This window comes from Mirounga angustirostris, unplaced genomic scaffold, assembly GCF_029215605.1.
Source record: "Mirounga angustirostris isolate CCGP_5_RB_7025 unplaced genomic scaffold, mMirAng1.0.hap1 SCAF_9, whole genome shotgun sequence".
Taxonomy (NCBI): domain Eukaryota; kingdom Metazoa; phylum Chordata; class Mammalia; order Carnivora; family Phocidae; genus Mirounga; species Mirounga angustirostris.
Window position 1 is genome coordinate 49,901,710 of NW_026991717.1, and position 20,488 is coordinate 49,922,197.

Consider the following 20,488-nt stretch of genomic DNA (forward strand, 5'->3'; position numbering starts at 1 on the left):
TTTGAACTTGGATAGCTCAGTATTTTTTTAAATTTTATTTTATTATGTTATGTTAGTCACCATACAGTGCATCATTAGTTTTTGATGTAGTGATCCATGATTCATTGTTTTTGTATAACACCCAGTGCAGCTCAGTATTTTTCACAGAAGGATCATAAATTCTTATTTAATAAGATCTATTTCTCAGAGCTTCAGTAAACAAGGAAGTTCACAATCAAAAGTGGAGTTTATCTGAAAACAAATGAACATGGGGGAAAAAGAGAGGAAAACCAAGAAACAGACTCTTAAAAAAAAAGATTTATTTATTTATTTGAGAGAAAGAGAGAGAGAGAGAGCGTGAAAGCAGGGAAGAGGGAGAGAGAAACCTGAGAAGACTCTGTGCTGAGCACAGAGCCTAACATGGGGCTTAATCTCACAACCCTGAGGTGAAACCAAGAGTTGGCCACCTAACTGACTGAGCGATCCGGGTGCCCCGAGAAATGGACTCCTAACTATAGAGAACAAACTGATGGTTATCTGAGGGGAGGTCAGGGGAGTGGTGGATGAAATAGGTGATGGGGATTAAGGAGTGCACTTATGATGAGAACCAGATGTTGTATGGAAGTGTTGTATCACTAAATTCTATACCTGAAACTAATATTACACTGTATGTTAACTAAATGGAATTTAAATAAAAACTTGGAAGAAAAAAAAGTGGAATTTATCTTAGACATTGAGAGGTAGATGAAATCAGAAGGGCTAAACCAAAGAAATACACTAGAGTGGAACAACCAGATAACTGGAAATTTAGAACATTATTATTATTCTTTTGGGGGGGCAGAAAATCACTTTATTCTAATTAATTCACAAATGAGAACATCACAAAAGGTGATTTAAGGAGGCACACAAATATCTGCCCAACCCCAAATACAAACCATCTCAATGAACTTCTATACAGTAAGAACAACCTTTTTCATTCCAATTCTGAAGAAAGCTGTATTTAATGATGAAGGAGAAGCTTAACTGGTGCTTTTACACTTTATATATTCACCATCAATTATATTTTTATGCTAAATTAACTTGGTCATGAGAGATGATTTTCCATATCTTCAATTTGAACTTCTTGATTAGGCTAATCCATTTGCAAATCTGCATTGTTTCAGCACCTCGCTGGAACCTTCACAAAGCTTCAGGTCACCCTGGTTCTGGCACACTCCAGAAACTGTTTCATCTCATAGTGGCATGGGCCAAACTGCTGCTGCTGCTGATATGCTGGCTGGGTTCCCTGAGGCTCCTGGTAAGTGATGTCAGACCTTGAAGGCTCAGCATTTCCTTCTCCACCGAAGCCCCCAGTGATGGCATGACCTATCATGTGCCCAACAGCAGATTCTTTTTAAAATGTGCTGCTGATATGAGCTCCCTGAACTGACCTCTGGCCAGTGGATTTAGTTCACCTTTGTTATCCCATGTGATTAAATAAGCAACCTCTTCTGTCTCCTTGATTCTAATTCTCTCATTCTAACACATCTTTCATCCCAACAGTAAATAGGATATTTTTTTGAAGGGAGGGGATGGCAGTGGGACTTATATCAACTTGTTAGCTATAAAAGCTACTGGATTGATTGCTAAGTTTTAAATGGATTTGTCATCTACCTTGGCAGATTCAAAAGCAGATTTTATGACTTGCTTTAAAATAAAGTTCAATTTAATTCTTCTATCATATCCCAAGAGACTTGTCTTTTTGAATTATTTAGGTCTTGCTAACAATCCCATGACATATTATCCCTCAGCTATGATGGATTGAGATATGCTAGATCTGCTTTTAGTATCAAAGAATCCCCAAGACACTACTTCAAGCCTAGTTCATGAATTATTATCTCCTCTTTGAGTCCATCACATTATTAATTGCAATCAGGATTAATTTAAGTGTCTATTCTGAAATCATGACTGTTTCCTTAGTGTTGAGAAGTTATGCCAATTTATCAAATAATGACATCATGTGATATAGGACTCTAATGCCTAAGGTAATATAAATATCTGGGGACATATTTGCAATATTTAGAGCTGGCCAAATGTCTTAAAATAGCTGCACTGTGTGGAAAAGGATGTCTTCTGTCATCATTATGAGTAAAAACTACCACAGGATGCCAAAATTTATGTGTAACATAAATGTCTCCTGATCTTATCATGTGATGACAAAATGGGCTCAGATCTATATTTATATTATATATGCATAATTTATATATATATGTAATTTATAATTACAATAATTTATAATTAATATAAACCTGTGTTTATATTCATTCCTAAATCAAAATGACTTTTGAAACAGTTCCTGACATTAACTTAGCACATAAAGTATTTTCCTAGATATATTTATGAACCCCCAAGATGTATCCCTTATGCACATAAAACTAGTTCATCAAATGCAGTGACTACCAGTATTTTTTTTTAGTTTTCCCTTTTTATTGTGGTAAAAACCACATAACATAAAATTTAACATCATAACCATTAAGTATAAAGTTAAGTATAGTCACAAGTTAAGTATAGTCACAAGCATTCCAAATTCTCCACATCCTCACCAGTTATCTTTTTCTTTCTTTTCTTTTTTTTCTTTTCTTTCTCCCTCCCTCCCCCAGCTTCTCTCTCTGTCTTTCTTTTGATAATAGCCATCTTGACATGACAGATGTGAGGTGATTGGGGTTTAATTTGCCTTGGGGTTTTATTTTGCATTTCTCTAATGATTTTGTGATGTTGAGCGTCTTTTTATATTCTTGTTGGCTCTTTGTATACCATGTTTGAAGAATTATCTAAGTTCTTTGCCCATTTTGATTATTTGATTTTTGGTGTTTTAAGAGTTCTTTATATATTCTAAATATTAGCCCTTTATCAGATATATGATTTATAAATATTTTCTCTCATTTCCTAGGTTTCCTTTTCACTCTGTTGATAATGTCCTTTGGTGCACCAAGTTTTAATGTTTGATATAGTTACATTTATCTATTATTGCTTTTGTTACCCAAGCTTCTGGCATCATATACAAGAAATCATTGCCAAGTCCATTGTCATGAAAGGTTTTTCTATGTTTTCTTCTAGAAGCTTTACAGTTTTAGGTCTTTAACCCTTTTGAATTATCCTTGGTATTGGTATAAGATATGCTTCCAATTTCATTTGTTCATATGTGGATATCCAGTTTTCCCAACACCATTTGATGAAAGACTGTCCTCTCTCTATTTAAAGGTCTTGTTATCCTCATTACAGATCCTTTGACCATGTATGCAAGGGTTTATTTTGGGGCTCTCTGTTCTATTCCCTCAGCTTGTCAGTCTTTATGGCACTATCATATTGTTTTGATTACTGTAGTTTTATAATATATTTTGAAATCAGGAAATGTGAGCTTATGACTCTGTTCTTTTTCAAAACTGTTTTGGCTATTTGGAGTCCCTTGAAATTCCATATGCATTTAATTTTCTTTATTCATGAAAAAAAATACCATTGGGATTTTGGCAGGGATTGCACTGAATCTGTAGATTGCTTTGGGTAGTATGGGCATCATAACAATATTATGTCATCCAATCCATTAACTTTGGATGTCTTTCTTTTTATTTGTGTCTTCTTTAATTTTTTTCAGCAGTGTTTTATAGGGTTCTGTGTTCAAGTCTTTTGCTTCCTTGGTTAGGTTATTCCTAAGTATTTTATTTTATTTTTTATGTGATTGTAAATGGAATTGTTTTGACCACTAGTATTTACTCCAGTGCCCTCTACTGACCACATATGCAAAGTGGCTTGAGGAGGACTTTCCAGTCTATGTTGCAAATGCCCATTGTGGACATGCCATTGTCCATTCCAAGGGTGTTGTCTACTTATGTCCCCCAAAATACCAGCGATAAGGGCACTAGAATGCCATCAGATTCTTTGCAGAAGTAAAGTGAATGGTCACCTCCCAACATGGTTCCCTAAGCCTCCAGGCTATTCTGCTTATGCCTCATCTCTCATAGTCTATTTACTTTTGTTCATCTGCCCTTAATCACAGTCATATAGAAACTTACATCAGCTTTAGGACTTCACACCATAATCATAGTCTCAAATCTAGCAGGGTGGGAAAGTGTGCAGGTAAAGATGACTTGATTTTGCTGACTTGTACCACTTTATATCTCCCCTCCCCACATGACACACACACTTAGGGAGTAATTCATGTGTGTGTGTGTGTTTGTGTGTGTATGAATGTGTATAACTTCATTGACAAATGTCAAGATATGCACTCTGCCCCTTGTGTAGGTGTAAGACTACATTTTTTGGTTGGGAAGTTGGCTCTTGTTTATAACGTATCTAACTATGATTTGGATGTCTAGATGAGAAATGTCTAAAACATACTTTTTCTCCCAGAATAACTTATCAAGACTAGCTCCACAGAATTGAATTGAGAAAGAAGGATAATACATTCATTTCAGCAGAAAATTAACTCAGCTAAAAAAGCATGATATATTGACATCTTAGGTCATAAACATGATGGGTATTGGGAAGAGGGATTTAATTTTTCCCAAATTAAAAAAAAAGTCATTGTGGATATTAGTTTGTTACATGTGATTCATTTCCCCTATCATGCCTCAAGCACAATTGATTTTGGGGAAAAGATGAAGTAACCATGAATACACAACTATTTACTTGCTGGAAATAAAGTCACCAAACTTTATTGCAATTCAGTGGCAAAGATTGTTCAGACATTCTAGCAATGAACCAACAGAAAACAAATGATTTCTTTTGTCACTGGATATGAGTTCTGAGAGGGTGTTTGGCATGCTTTCCTTGTACACCATAGATTGAGTGTACCTCAATTATGTTTGATGATTTCACTAGTAATGGTTACAGCACCTAACTGCCTATAGCATTTGAGGGGCAGAACAGCCAAAGATTTAGTTTAAGATTAATAGACTTGGAAAGTTCCAAGTCAGCATCATGCTCCAGTTTTAGACATGGCAGTTCCCACTGTCCTGAAGGAACTTAATTCAATGAAAATTTGTTGAGTTCCTACTGTATGCTACATACTATGCCAGGCACTGGGGAAATGAAAATAAAAGAGGCATTGTCCTTGCCCTTGAGAAATGCCAAGTGCTGATAGAGGAGACATATACACAAAGAGTAATAAGAACATTAAAAATACTGACTATTACGATAGCTAATGCTTATATAATGAATACCACATGCCAGCACCATTTTAAGGACTTTATATATATTAACCAATTAAAACAATAAAATTCAGTGAGATAAGTGAGACATATATAATAATAGGGAAACATAAAGGACTGTGGGAGCTGAAAAGAAGGATCAATTAATTCTGTCTATGAGGATGAAAAGATAAAAGAAAGCTATAGAGAGGAGATAATATTTGAGTTCGGTCTTGATGAATGAATAGGAGTTCGCCTAGTTGACAGAAGGTGGAGTGGAGGGTTTTCTAAATGGGAGAAAGAGCTTAAACAAGGTCATGAAAGTATGGTAGGTGCAGGACAAAGTGGATATGTCTTCCAGTGCTATAAATGACTGTCAGGAAAACTTACAGGCAAGTACTATGCATGGCTATGACACTGGAACTAGGAATGGGGTTGGGAGAATAAGGGAGGGAAGACTGTATTTCTTCCCACAACCCAGTGTAATGAATTGGATAAATCCTGGGATTCTTAACATTTCAGAAAGTTAGTTCTCCTTCCCAACATTAGTCAAAGAATAAACAGGTTTTGTCAGAAAGGGGTTCTCCTTTCCTCAATCAGTAAGTGACATTCTTTCTTTGTAAGAATCAGGTTCTCTTGCAAATCTATTTTCAAAGTTATACATGCCTGCTTTCTGCAGACTGAGATCTTAGAACAGTCTCCCACTTGCATAGTATTTGCCTATCTGAATCAGACCACAGAATCCTGATATACGAAGCCCATAATTCTGTCTGACTGTAATAGAACAGAGGGCATAATATCAGATAGTAGGATTTCCTCTGTGACATTAGCTTCAAAGAGCATGTACTCTCTCACATCCTCAGTTTCTCTTAACTGACTAGAGGATGGTTATTTTAACCGAATAGTTCCAGACAGGGGCGCCTGGGTGGCTCAGTTGGTTGGGCATCTGCCTTTGGCTCGGGTCATGATCCCAGGGTCCTGGGATCAAGCCCCACGTCCGGCTCCCTGCTTGGTGGGGAGACTGCTTCTCCCTTTCCCTCTGCCTGCTGCTCTGCTTGCTTGTGCTCTCTGTCTCTCTGTCAAATAGACAAATAAAAAAAATCTTTAACAAAATAGTTCTAGACATTACTACATCTTGGATATAATGAGTTCTTTAAATTTTCAGACATGTAAAAGGCACTTTGAGTAATATAATTTTTTAAAAAAAATTTTTTGGTAATTTAGGTGATATTTTTAAGATCCTGTGTTCCAATTCTGATGAAGAGCACCAAGAAGATCAGAATAATTGGGAAAACAGCATATTCATGGTTGAATATCTTAACATTGTAAATTTGTCATTTCCCCACAAATAATTATATAAATGAAGTTCAAGTCTATCTTAAAATTTTAGCAGGACTTTGGAGAACACAGAACATTCATTCAAACATATATGTCAGTGATCTTGTATGTAGACAATCCTAAGGACTCCACCAAAAAACTGTTAGACCTAATAAACAAATTCAGTAAAGTTTCAGGGTGCAAAATCAACATACAAAAATCAGTTGTAATTCTTTCCTCTAACAATGAACTATCTGAAAGAGAAATACAGAAAACAATCCCATTTACAATAACATCAAAAACAACAAAATACTTAGGGATAAATTCAACTAAGGAGGTGAAAGATTTATACACCAAAAACTATAAGACATTGGTGAAATAAGTTGAAGAAGACACAAGTAAATAGAAAGATATTTCATGTTCATGGCTTAGAAAAGTTAATCTTGTTAAAATGTTTATACTGTCCAAGGCCATCTGTAGATTCAATGCAATCGCTATCACAATTTCAATGGTACTTTTTACAGAAATAGAAAAAGCAATCCTAAAATTCATATGGAACCGCAAAAGACTCTGAATAACCAAAGCAATCTTAAGAACAAACAAAGTAGGAGGCATCACACTTCCTGATTTCAGACTGTATTACAAAGCTATAGTAATCTAAGCAGGATGGCACTGATATAAAAATAAACACATGGGTCAATGTAACAGAATTGAGAACCCAGAAATAAACCCACACATATATGGTCAACTAATATTTGACAAGGGAGCTAAGAATACTCATCAGGAAAAGGATAGTCTCTAAAATAAGTGGTGCTGGGAAAACTAGATATCTACATGTGGAAGGATGAAATTGGGTTCTTATTTTACACCACTTACAAAAATAAACACAAAATGGAGTAAGAACTTAAATATAAGACTCAAAACCACAAAACTAGAAGAAAACGCACACAAAAAATCCTTTGATATAGATTTTGGTGGTGATTTTCTGGATATGACATCAAAATCCCATGCAACAAAAGCAAAATGAACAAGTGGGACTGCATCAAACTAAAAAGCTCTGTTTATCAAAAGAAACAACCAATGAGGGGTGCCTGGGTGGCTCAGTTGGTTAAGCGTCTGTCTTCGGCTCAGGTCATGATCCCAGGGTCCTGTGTTGGGATCCAGCCCTGCGTTGGGCTCCCTGCTCAGCAGAGAGCCTGCTTCTCTCTCTCTCCCTCTGCTGCTCCCCCTTGCTTGTGTGCTCGCTCTGTCTCTCTGTCAGATAAATAAATAAAATCTTAAAAAAAAAAAAAAAAGAAACAACCAACAAAATGAAAATGTAACCTATAGAATGGCAGAAATTATTTGAAAACCATATATCTGATAAGTGGTTATCATATATAGGGTTACTCATATATATAGGGAACTCATATAACTAAATAGCAAACAAACAATTAAATTAAAAATAGGCAGAAGACTTTAATATTTTTTTCCAAAGAAGACCTACAAATGGCCAATTATATGAAAAGGTGCTCTGCATCACTAATCATCAGGGAAATGTAAATCAAAACCATAATGAGATATCATCTCACATCTGTGAGTATGGCTATCATGAAAATAACAAGAGAAAACAAATGCTAACAAGGATGTGGAGAAAAGGAAACCCTAGTGCACTGTGGGTTGGGAATGTAATGGATATAGCCACTATAAAAAAACAGTATGGAGGTTCCTCAAAAAAATTAAGAGTAGAATTACCATTCCATCCACCAATCCCACTTTTGGGTATTTCAGTCCTCATAAATGGACTGAGGGAGGCATCTATTCTGACTCAACCATAAGTCCACGGCAGCCCCAGACTGGCCCCTAATAGCACAGGGACCAAACCCTGCCCACAAACAAAGAGCACCGTTGCAGCTGACAGGACTGAAGACAAACACACCTCAACAACAATAGTAGAGTGCATGCAACACACATAGGAGTCATACCTGAAGCACCTGGTTCTTGTGAACAGGGAACATTACACTACAGGACACCAGAGGACCTTTTCTTCATAAGGCCATTATTTTCAAGATTTGAGATATAGTTGACTTTTCTAATATATAGAAACAAATACAGAAAGTTAGACAAAATGAGGAGACAAAGGAACACATCCCAAATTAAAGAACAGGACAAAATCACAGCAAAATGAAACAGAGACAAGCCATATGCCTGATAGAGAATTCAAGTAATAGTCATAAAGATACTTACTGGACTTGAGAAAAGAGTGAAAGATCTCAATGAAACATTCCACAAAAAGATAGAAAATATAAAAAGGAATCAATCAGTGATGAAGAACTCAATAACCAATTTAAAAAATACACTATAGGAAATAAATAGTAGAGTAGAGGAAGAAGAATGGACCAGTGACCTGGAAGACTGGGTAATGGAAAGCAACTATAAAGCGTAAAGAAAAAAGAATAATTAAAAAGTGAGAATACTTTAAGGGAACTCAGTGATATCATCAGGTGTAATAACATTAGCTTTATAGGGATCCCAATAGGAAAAGAAAGAGAAAAGGGGGCAGAAAATTTATTTGAAGAAATAATAGATGAAAATGTCCCTAATCTGGAAAGAAAACAGACATCCAGATCCAGGAGGCACAGAGAGCTCTCAATAAAATCAACCCAAGGAGGTCTACACCAAGACACATAATAATTAAATTGGCAAAAAGTAGAGCTAAAGAGAGAATTTTAAAAGCAGCAGGAGAAAAGAAAACAGTTACATACAAGAGAAACCCCATAAGGCTCTGAGTTGCTTTTTCAGCAGAAACTTTGCAGGCCAAAAGAAAGTGGCATGATATCTTCAAAGTGCTAAAAGGAAAAAACCTACAACCAAGAATAATCCATCTAAAAGGGTATCTTTCAGAGAAGAAGGAGAGATACAGAGTTTCCTAGACAAACAAAACTTAAAGGAGTTCAGCATCACTAACCAAGACTTTCAAGACATATTAAAAATAATTCTTTGAATAGAAAGAAAAGGCCATAATCAGGAGTAAGAAAATTAGGAAAGGAAAAAATTTCACAGGTAAATATAAATATAATAAAAGAAGCTGATTAATCACTTATTAAACCACTATGGAGGTTAAAGCACAAAAGCAATAAAATCAATTATATCTATAAAAATCAGCCAAGAGATTCATAAAATAAAAGGATGTAATGTATGACATCATATGTATAAAATATGGGGGAGAGTAAAAATTTAGTGCGTTTAGAATGAGCTCAAACCCAAGTGACCACCAGCTTAATACAGACTGCTATATGCATAGGATGTTATATATACCCCTAAAGGTAACCACAAATCAAAAACCAGTAATAGATATGCAAAAAATAAAAATAAAGGAATTCAAGCATTTTACTAAAGGAAGTCATCAAACCACAACAAAAGGGAGCAGAGAAGAAAGGAATGAAGAACTATAAAAATATCCATAAAACAAGTAACAAAATGGCAATAAGTACATACTTATCAATAATTACTTTGAATGTAAATTGACCAAATGCTCCAATCAAAAGACATAGGGTGATGGAATGGATAAAAAAAAGCAAGACCCATTCATATGCTGCCTACAAGAAACTCATTTCAGACTTAAAGACACACGCAGATTGAAGATGAAGGGATGAAAATCCATTTATTATGCAAATGGAAGTGAAAGAAAGCTGTGGTAGCAATACTTCTATTGGACAAAATAGAGTTTAAAGCAACGAATGTAACAAGAGACAAAGAGGGACACTATATAATCATAAAAAGAACAATCCAACAAGAAGATATAACAATTGTAAATATTTATGCACCAACGTGACAGCACCAAACATAAAGCAACCATTAACAGACATAAAGGAAGAAATCAATAGTAATATAACAATAGTGGGAGACTTCCAACATCCCACCTACATCAATGGATAGATCATCCAGACAAAATATCAAAAAGGAAACAATGGCTTTGAACAACACATTGCATCAGATGGATTTAACTGATGTATTCAGAATACTCCATCCCAAAGTAGAGGAGTACACATTATTTTCAAGTGCATATGAAATGTTCTTCAGAATAGATCACAAGTTAGGCCACAAAACAATTCTCAAAAAATTCAAAAAGATTGAAATCATATCATGCATCCTTTTTGATCACATGGGTATGAAACTAGAAGTCAATCTAAAAAAAATCTGGAAAGAACATAAATACATGGAGATTAAATAACATGTTACTAAACATGAATGGGTCAACGAAGAAATCAAAGAGAAAGTAAAAATAATACATGGAGACAAATGAAAATGAATACACAATGTTCTAAAATCTTTGGGATGCAGAAAAAGCTGTTCAAAGAGGGAAGATTATAACAATATAGGCCTACCTCAAGAAACAAGAATATATCAAACAAATAACCTAACCTTACACCTAAAGGAGCTACAAAAAAGAACAAAGCCAAAGTAGTAGAAGGAAGGAAATAATAAAGATTAGAGCAGAAATGAAAGAGACTAAAAACCAATAGGACAGATTAGTAAAACCAGGAGCTGGTTCTTTGAAAAAAATCAACAAAACTGATAAACCTTTCACCAGACTCATAAAAAGAGAGAGAAAGAGAAGGGGAGGAGAGACAGAGAGTAAGAGAGCGAGAGACAGAGAGAAAGAGAACTCAAATAAAATCATAAATGAAAGAGATGAAATAACAAATGACACCATAAAAATACAAAGGATTATAAGAGATTATTATGAAAAATTATATGCCAACAAATTGGGAAACCTAGAGAAAATGGATAAATTCCTAGAAACATAACCTCCCAAAACTAAATCAGGAAGAAATAAAAATTTGAACAAATTACTAGCAATGAAATTCAATCAGTAATCAAAAGACTCCCAACAAACAAAAGTCCAGGACCAGATGGCTTCACAGGTGAATTCTACCAAACATTTAAAGAAGAGGGTTTTAAAGGGGAGGAGTTGGAGGGATGGGTTAGCCCAGTGATGCGTATTAAGGAGGGCATGTACTGCATGGAGCACTGGGTGTTATATGAAAACAATGAATCGTGGATCACTACATCAAAAACTAATGATGTATTATATGGTGACTAACATAACATAATAAAATAAAATTAAAAAAAATAAAGAAGAGTTAATACCTATTCTTCTCAAACTATTCCAAAATATAGAAGAGGAAGGGAAGCTTCCAAATTCATTCCATGAGGCTAGCATACCCTTGTTCCCAAACCAGATGAAGACACTATGAAAAAAGAGAACTCCAGGCTAATAACCTAATGAACATAGGTCAAAAATCCTCAACAAAACATTAGCAAACCGAATCCAACAATACATTAAAAAAATTATTCACCATGATGGAGCAGGATTTATTCCTGGGTTGCAAGGGTGATTTAATATTTGAAAATCAATGTGATAAATCCCATTGAGTCTGTTTCTTGGTTTGTCTCATTTTTTTTCCTTTGCTTATTTTGTTTCTTAAATTCCACATATGAGTGAAATCATATAGTATTTGTCTTTCTCTGGCTGACTTATTTCACTTAACATTACACTCTTTAGCTCCATCCATGTAGCTGCAAATAAGAAGATTTCATTCTTTTTTATGGCTGAATAATATTCCATTTATATAGATATAAATTATTAAATTTTAAATTTATATATATATTTATATATAAAAATATTATATATATATTATATACATATATATACACATTCCATTCAACTATTGATGGACACTTGTGTTGCTTCCATAATTTGGCTATTTTAAATAATGCTGCTATAAACTAGGGGTGCATAAATCCTTTTGAATTAGTGTTGTTGTATTTTTGTAATAAATACCCTACTACTGGATCTTAGGGTAGTTCTATTTTTAACTTTTTGAGGAACCTCTATACTCTTTTCCACAGTGGCTGCACCAGTTTGCATTCCCACCAACAGCACAAGAGGGTTCCCCTTTCTCCACATCCTCACTAACACTTACTGTTTCTTGTGTTTTTGATTTTAGCCATTCTGATAGATGTGAGGTCAAATCTCATTGTAGTTTTGATTTGCATTTCCATGATGTTGTTGAGCATCTTTTCCTATGTCTTTTAGCCATCTGTGTGTCTTCTTTGGAGAAATGTCTGTTCATATCTTCTGTCATTTTTAATTGGATTATTTGTTTTTTTCATGTGAGTTGTGTCAGTTCCTTCTATATTTTGGATACTAACCCTTCATTGGATATGTCATTTGCAAATGTCTTCTCCCATTCAACAGGTTGCCTTTTAGTTTTGTTGACTGTTTCCTTTGCTGTGCTGAAGGTTTTTATTTTGATGTGGTCCCAATAGTTTATTTGTTTTTATTTTCCTTCCCTCTGGACACATATCTAGAAAAATGTTTATTTTCATTCTTTTGCATATAGTTATCCAGTTATCTTTTTCCCATTGCATATTCTTCCTTCCTTTGTCAAAGATTACTTGACCATATAATTGTGGGTTTATTTATGGGTTTTCTGTTCTGTTCCACTGATCTATGTGTCTATTTTCATGCCAGTACCATGCTGTTTTGATTACTACAGCTTTGTAGTGTAACTTGAAGTGTGGAATTGTGATACATCCAACTTTGTTCTTCTTTTTCAAGATTGCTTTGGCTATTCAGGGTCTTTTGTGGTTCCGTACAAATTTTAGGATTGTTTGTTCCAGTTTTGTGAAAAATGCTGTTGGTATTTTGATAGTGATTACATTAAATCTGTAGATTGCTTTGGGTAATATGGCATTTTAGCAATATTTGTTCTTCCAATTCATTAGCATGGAGTATCTTTCCATTTCTTTGTGTCTTCTTCAGTTTCTTCCATCAGAATTTTATAGTTTTCAGAGTACAAGTCTTTCACCTCTTTGGTTAAGTTTATCACTAGGTATTTTATTATTTTTTGTGCAATTATAAATGGGATTGTTTTCTTAATTTCTCTTTCTGCTGCTTCATCATTAGTATATAGAAATGTAATGGATTTCTCTACATTGATTTTGTATTCTGTGACTTTACTGAATTCATTTATTAGTTCTAGTAGGTTTTTTTTTTTTTTTGAGGTCTTTAGGGTTTTCTATGTACGGTGTCATGTTTTATGAAAATAGTGACAGTTTTACTTCTTCCTTACCAATTTGGATGCCTTTTATTTCTTTTTGTTTTCTGATTGCTGTGGCTAGGACTTCCAGTACTATGTTGAATAAAAATGGTGAGAGTGGACAATCTTGTCTTGTTCCTGACCTTAGGGGAAAAGCTCTCAGTTTTTTCCCAGTGAGTATGATGTTTGCTGTGGGTTTTTCACATATAAAGCCTTTATTATGTTGTGGTATATTCCCTCTAAATCCACTTTGTTGAGAGTTTTTATTATGAATGGATGTTGAATTTTGTCAAATACTTTTTCTGCATCTGACATGATCATATAATTTTTATCATTCATTTTGTTGATGAGGTGTATCATGTTGATTGATTTGGAAATATTGAAGTATCCTTGCATCATTGGAATAAGGATTTCGTTCTGTTTTTAAAACTGAATAATATTTTGTTACGTGTTTGTATAGATGTATACACACATAGACACACCCCCACAATTTTTAACCATTTCAACAGATATTTAAATTTTGTTTCCATATCTTGCCTACTGTGACTAATGTTGCACAGACCATGGGAGTACAGATATATCTTTGAAATAGTGATTTTATTTATTTTGGATATATAACCAGATGTGGGATTGCTGGATCATATGGTAGTTATATTTTTAATTTTTTAAGGAACACCCATACTGTTTTCAAATTGCTATACCAACATTTTATAGGGATTCCTTTGCTCCACATTCTTGTTATCTTCTGACTTTTTGATAATACCTGTTTCAACCAGTATGAAGTAAAATCTCTTTGTGGTTTTATTTACATTTCCCTAATAATTAGTGATGTTGATCAGCTTTTCATATAACTTGATGACTATTTATATGTCTTCTTTGGTAAAATGTCTATTCAAGTCCTTTGTCCATTTTTTTTTTTTATTCTTAGGTTAATCCCCATAAATTACATCATTAGTTTTAGATGTAGTGTTCCATGATTCATTGTTTCCGTATAACACCCAGTGCTCCATGCAGAATGTGCCCTCCTCAATACCCATCACCAGGCTAACCCATCCTCCCACCCCCCTCCCCTCTAGAACCCTCAGTTTGTTTTTCAGGTCCATCGTCTCTCATGGTTCGTCTACCCCTCTGATTTCCCCCCCTTCATTCTTCCCCTCCTGCTACCTTCTTTTTTTTTTTTTCTTAACATATATTGCATTATTTGTTTCAGAGGTACAGATCTGAGATTCAACAGTCTTGCACAATTCACAGTGATTACCAGAGCACATACCCTCCCCAGTGTCTATCACCCAGTCACCCCCTCCCTCCCACCCCACCCTCCACTCAAGCAACCGTCAGTTTGTTTCCTGCGATTAAGAATTCCTCATATCAGTGAGATCATATGATACATGTCTTTCTCTGTTTGACTTATTTCACTCAACATAATACCTTCCAGTTCCATCCACGTCGTTGCAAATGGCAAGATCTCATTCCTTTTGATGGCTGCATAATATTCCATTGTATATATATATCACATCTTCTTTATCCATTCATCTGTCGATGGACATCTTGGCTCTTTCCACAGTTTGGCTATTGTGGACATTGCTGCTATAAACATCGGGGTGCACGTACCCTTTTGGATCCCTACTTTTGTATCTTTGGGGTAAATACCCAGTAGTGCAATTGCTGGATCATAGGGTAGCTCTATTTTCAACTTTTTGAGGAACCTCCATACTATTTTCTAGAGTGGCTGCACCAGCTTGCATTCCCACCAACTGTGTAGGAGGGTTCCCCTTTCTCCGCATCCCCGCCAACATCTGTCATTTCCTGACTTGTTAATTCTAGCCATTCTGACTGGTGTGAAGTGGTATCTCATTGAGGTTTTGATTTGGATTTCCCTGATGCCGAGCAATGTTGAGCACTTTTTCATGTGTCTGTTGGCCATTTGGATGTCTTCTTTGGAAAAATGTCTGTTCATGTCTTCTGCCCATTTCTTGATTGGATTCTTTGTTCTTTGGGTGTTGAGTTTGATGAGTTCTTTATAGATTTTGGATACTAGCCCTTTATCTGATATGTCATTTGCAAATATCTTCTCCCATTCTGTCGGTTGTCTTTTGGTTTTGTTGACTGTTTCCTTTGCTTTGCAAAAGCTTTTTATCTTGATGAAGTCCCAATAGTTCATTTTTGCCCTTGCTTCCCTTGCCTTTGGCGATGTTTCTAGGAAGAAGTTGCTTCAGCTGAGGTCAAAGAGGTTGCTGCCTGTGTTCTCCTTTGGATTTTGATGGATTCCTGTCTCACATTGAGGTCTTTCAAACATTTGGAGTCTATTTTTGTGTGTGGTGTAAGGAAATGGTCCAGTTTCATTCTTCTGCATGTGGCTATCCAATTTTCCCAACACCATTTGTTGAAGAGACTGTCTTTGTTCCATTGGACATTCTTTCCTGCTTTGTCAAAGATGAGTTGACCATAGAGTTGAGGGTCCATTTCTGGGTTCTCTATTCTGTTCCATTGATCTATGTGTCTGTTTTTGTGCCAGTACCATACTGTCTTGATGATGACAGCTTTGTAATAGAGCTGGAAGTCCGGAATTGTGATGCCGCCAGCTTTGCTTTTCTTTTTCAACGTTCCTCTGGCTATGTGGGGTCTTTTCTGTTTCCATACAAATTTTAGGATTATTTGTTCCATTTCTTTGAAAAAAGTGGATGGTATTTTGATGGGGATTGCATTGAATGTGTAGATTGCTCTAGGTAGCATTGACATCTTCACAATATTTGTTCTTCCAATCCATGAGCATGGAACGTTTTTCCATTTCTTTGTGTCTTCCTCAATATCTTTCATGAGTAGTTTATAGTTTTCTGTGTACAGATCCTTTGCCTCTTTGGTTAGATTTATTCCTAGGTATCTTATGGTTTTGGGTGCAATTGTAAATGGGATCAACTCCTTAATTTCTCTTTCTTCTGTCTTGTTGTTGGTGTATAGGAATGCCACTGACTTCTGTGCATTTATTTTATATCCTGCCACTTTACTGAATTCCTGTATGAGTTCTAGCAGTTTTGGGGTGGAGTCTTTGGGGCTTTCCACATAAAGTATCATATCATCTGCAAAGAGTGAGAGTTTGACTTCTTCTTTGCTGATTTGGATGCCTTTTATTTCTTTTTGCTGTCTGATTGCTGTGGCTAGGACTTCCAATACTATGTTGAATAGCAGTGGTGATAGTGGACATCCCTGCCACGTTCCTAACCTTAGGGGGAATGCTCTCAGTTTTTCCCATTGAGAATGATATTCGCTGTAGGTTTTTCATAGATGGCTTTTATGATATTGAGGTATGTACCCTCTATGCCTATACTCTCAAGAGTTTTGATCAAGAAAGGATGCTGTACTTTGTCAAAAGCTTTTTCTGCATCTATTGAGAGGATCATATGATTCTTGTTCTTTCTTTTGTTAATGTATTGTATCACATTGATTGATTTGCAGATGTTGAACCAACCTTGCAGCCCAGGGATAAATCCCACTTGGTCGTGGTGAATAATCCTTTTAATGTACTGTTGGATCCTATTGGCTAGTATTTTGGTGAGAATTTTTGCATCCATGTTCATCAGGGATATTGGTCTGTAATTCTCCTTTTTGATGGGGTCTTTGTCTGGTTTTGGGATCAAGGTAATGCTGGCCTCATAAAATGAGCTTGGAAGTTATCCTTCCATTTCTATTTTTTGGAACAGTTTCAGAAGAATAGGTATTAATTCTTCTTGAAATGTTTGGTAGAATTCCCCTGGGAAGCCATCTGGCCCTGGGCTTTTATTTTTTGGGAGATTTTTGATGACTGCTTCAATTTCCTTAGTGGTTATAGGTCTGTTCAGGTTTTCTATTTCATCCTCGTTCAGTTTTGGTAGTTGATACATCTCTAGGAATGCCTCCATTTCTTCCAGGTTATCTAATTTCCTGGCATAGAGTTGCTCATAATATGTTCTTATAATTGTTTGTATTTCTTTGGTGTTGGTTGTGATCTCTCCTCTTTCATTCATGATTTTGTTGATTTGGGTCATTTCTCTTTTCTTTTTGATAACTCTGGCCAGGGGTTTATCAATCTTGTTAATTCTTTCAAAGAACCACCTCCTAGTTTCGTTGATTTGTTTTACTGTTCCTTTAGTTTCTATTTCATTGATTTCTGCTCTGATCTTTATTATTTCTCTTCTCCTGCTGGGTTTAGGCTTTATTTGCTGTTCTTTCTCCAGCTCCTTTAGGTGTAGGGTTAGGTTGTGTACTTGAGACCTTTCTTGTTTCTTGAGAAAGGCTTGTATTGCTATATACTTTCCTCTGAGGACTGCCTTTGCTGCATCTCAAAGATTTTGAATAGTTGTGTTTTCATTTTCATTGGTTTCCATGAATTTTTTTTAATTCTTCTTTAATTTCCTGGTTGACCCATTCATTCTTCAGTAGGATGCTCTTTAGCCTCCATTTATTTGAGTTCTTTCTGACTTTCCTCTTGTGATTGAGTTCTAGTTTCAAAGCATTGTGGTCTGAAAATAGGCAGGGAATGATCCCAATCTTTTGGTACTGGTTGAGACCTGATTTATGACCTAGGATGTGATCTATTCTGGAGAATGTTCCATGGGCACTAGAGAAGAATGCAATTCTCTAGTCTGTTGCTTTGGGATGGAATATCTGAATAGGACTGTGAAGTCCATTTGGTCCAGTGTGTCATTTAAAGTCTTTATTTCCTTGTTGATCTTTTGCTTAGACGATCTGTCCATTTCAGTGAGGGGGGTGTTAAAGTCCCCCACTATTATTGTATTGTTGTTGATGTGCTTCTTTGCTTTTGTTATTAATTGCCTTATATAATTGGCTGCTCCCATATTAGGGCATAGATATTTACAATTGTTAGATCTTCTTGTTGGATAGACCCTTTAAGTAGGATATAATGTCCTTCCTCATCTCTTATTACAGTCTTTGGTTTAAAATCTAATTTGTCTGATAGAAGGATTGCCACCCCAGCTTTCTTTTGGTGTCCATTAGCATGGTAAATGGTTTTCCACCCCCTCACTTTCAATCTGGGGTGTCTTTGGTTCTAAAATGAGTCTCTTGCAGGCAGCATATCGATGGGTCTTGTTTTTTAATCCAGTCTGATAGCCTGTGTCTTTTGATTGGGGCATTGAGCCCATTTACATTCAGGGTAACTATTGAAAGATAGGAATTTAGTGCCATTGTATTGCCTGTAAGGTGACTGTTACCGTATATTGTCTGTGTTCCTTTCTGGTCTATGTTGCTTTTACGCTCTCTCTTTGCTTAGAGGACCCCTTTCAAGATTTCCTGTAGGGCTGGTTTTGTGTTTGCAAATTCCTTTAGTTTTTGTTTGTCCTGGAAGCTTTTTATCTCTCCTTCCATTTTCAATGACAGCCTAGCTGGATAGAGTATCCTTGGCTGCATATTTTTCTCATTTAGTGCTCTGAATATATCCTGCCAGTCCTTTCTGGCCTGCCAGGTCTCTGTGGATAGGTCTGTTGCCAATCTAATGTTTCTACCATTGTAGGTTACATATCTCTTCTCCCAAGCTGCTTTCAGGATTTTCTCTTTGTCTATGAGACTCGTAAGTTTTACTATTAGATGTCGGGGTGTTGACCTATTTTTATTGATTTTGAGAGGGGTTCTCTGTGCTTCCTGGATTTTGATGCCTGTTTCCTTCCCCAAATTAGGGAAGTTCTCTGCTATAATTTGCTCCATTATACCTTCTGCCCCCCTCTCTCTTTCTTCTTCTTCTGGGATCCCAATTATTCTAATGTTGTTTCATCTTATGGTATCGCTTATCTCTTGAATTCTGCCCTCGTGTTCCACTAGTTGTTTATCTCTCTTTTTCTCAGCTTCTTTATTTTCCATCATTTGGTCTTCTACATCACTGATTCTCTCTTCTGCCTCATTTATCCTAGCAGTTAGTGCCCCCATATTTGATTGCACCTCATTAATAGCCTTTTTGATTTCTACTTGGTTAGATTTTAGTTCTCTTACTTCTCCAGAAAGGGTTTCTCTAATAACTTCCATGCTTTCCTCAAGCCCAGCTAGTATCTTTAAAGTGATGATTCTGAACTCTAGATCTGACATCGTACTAATGTCCGTATTGAGTAGGTCCCTGGCAGTCGGTACTACCTCTTGTTCTTTTGTTGAGGTGATTTTTTCCATCTTGTCTTTTTGTGCAGAGGAGAATAGATTAATGAGAGAACAAAATGCTAGCAGAGTAACAATGTCCCCAGAAAATATACTCTAAACAAATCAGAAAAGACCTAAAACAGTGGGAAAAGAAAGGGAAAGACAGAAAAAAGAAAAAGAAAAAAAAGAAAAAGAAAAAGATAAAGGTAAAAAGAAACAAAAACAGAGCAAAACAAAATAACAACAACAACAACAAACCAGAATGTGATCAAATATGATCAGGCTGGTATATAGATCAGTGCCACACCCTAGATTTTGGGTGTATTTTGGTCTGTTAGGAGAAAGTGCCTCCCAAAATTTTAAAGAAAGAAAAACTTATATATGTACAAAAATAAGGGTAACTATGATGAAGGGATGGAATATGACTGTAAAGATGGAAATTACAAAAAGTTTTATAAAAGGAATTGATAAGAAGTTGTTTGAAAAAAGAAGGAAGAGCATTTAAAAAAAGTAAAAAAGAAAAAAAAGGGAGAGAATGTGATCAGGCAGGGGAGTAGAAAAAAACCATATACTAGAGATTTAGGGTATATTTTGATCTGTTAGAAGAAACTATCTCAAAATTTTAAAGAGAGAACAACTTATATATATATGCCCAAAATACGGGTAACTAGTATGAAGGGATAGAATATGACTCTAAAAATGAAAAATAAAAATGTTTTTTAAAAAAAGGGATTGATAAGATGTTGGTTGAAAAAGGGAAAAAGAAAAATTTAAAAAAAAAAGAAAAAGAAAAAAAGACAGTTAAAAAAAATTAACTTTGAA

General features: G+C 35.5%; 1 long non-coding RNA gene across 1 annotated transcript in view; it reads left to right on the forward strand.

Annotated features, from left to right (window-relative positions):
* The first annotated feature begins 821 nt into the window (after positions 1 to 821).
* The window catches only part of LOC135361472 (uncharacterized), a 40,489-nt gene continuing 20,822 nt past the window's right edge, over positions 822 to 20,488 (forward strand). The window contains exon 1 of the long non-coding RNA XR_010404752.1: positions 822 to 1,276. This is a non-coding gene — a long non-coding RNA (uncharacterized LOC135361472). The remainder of the gene's footprint in view (positions 1,277 to 20,488) is intronic.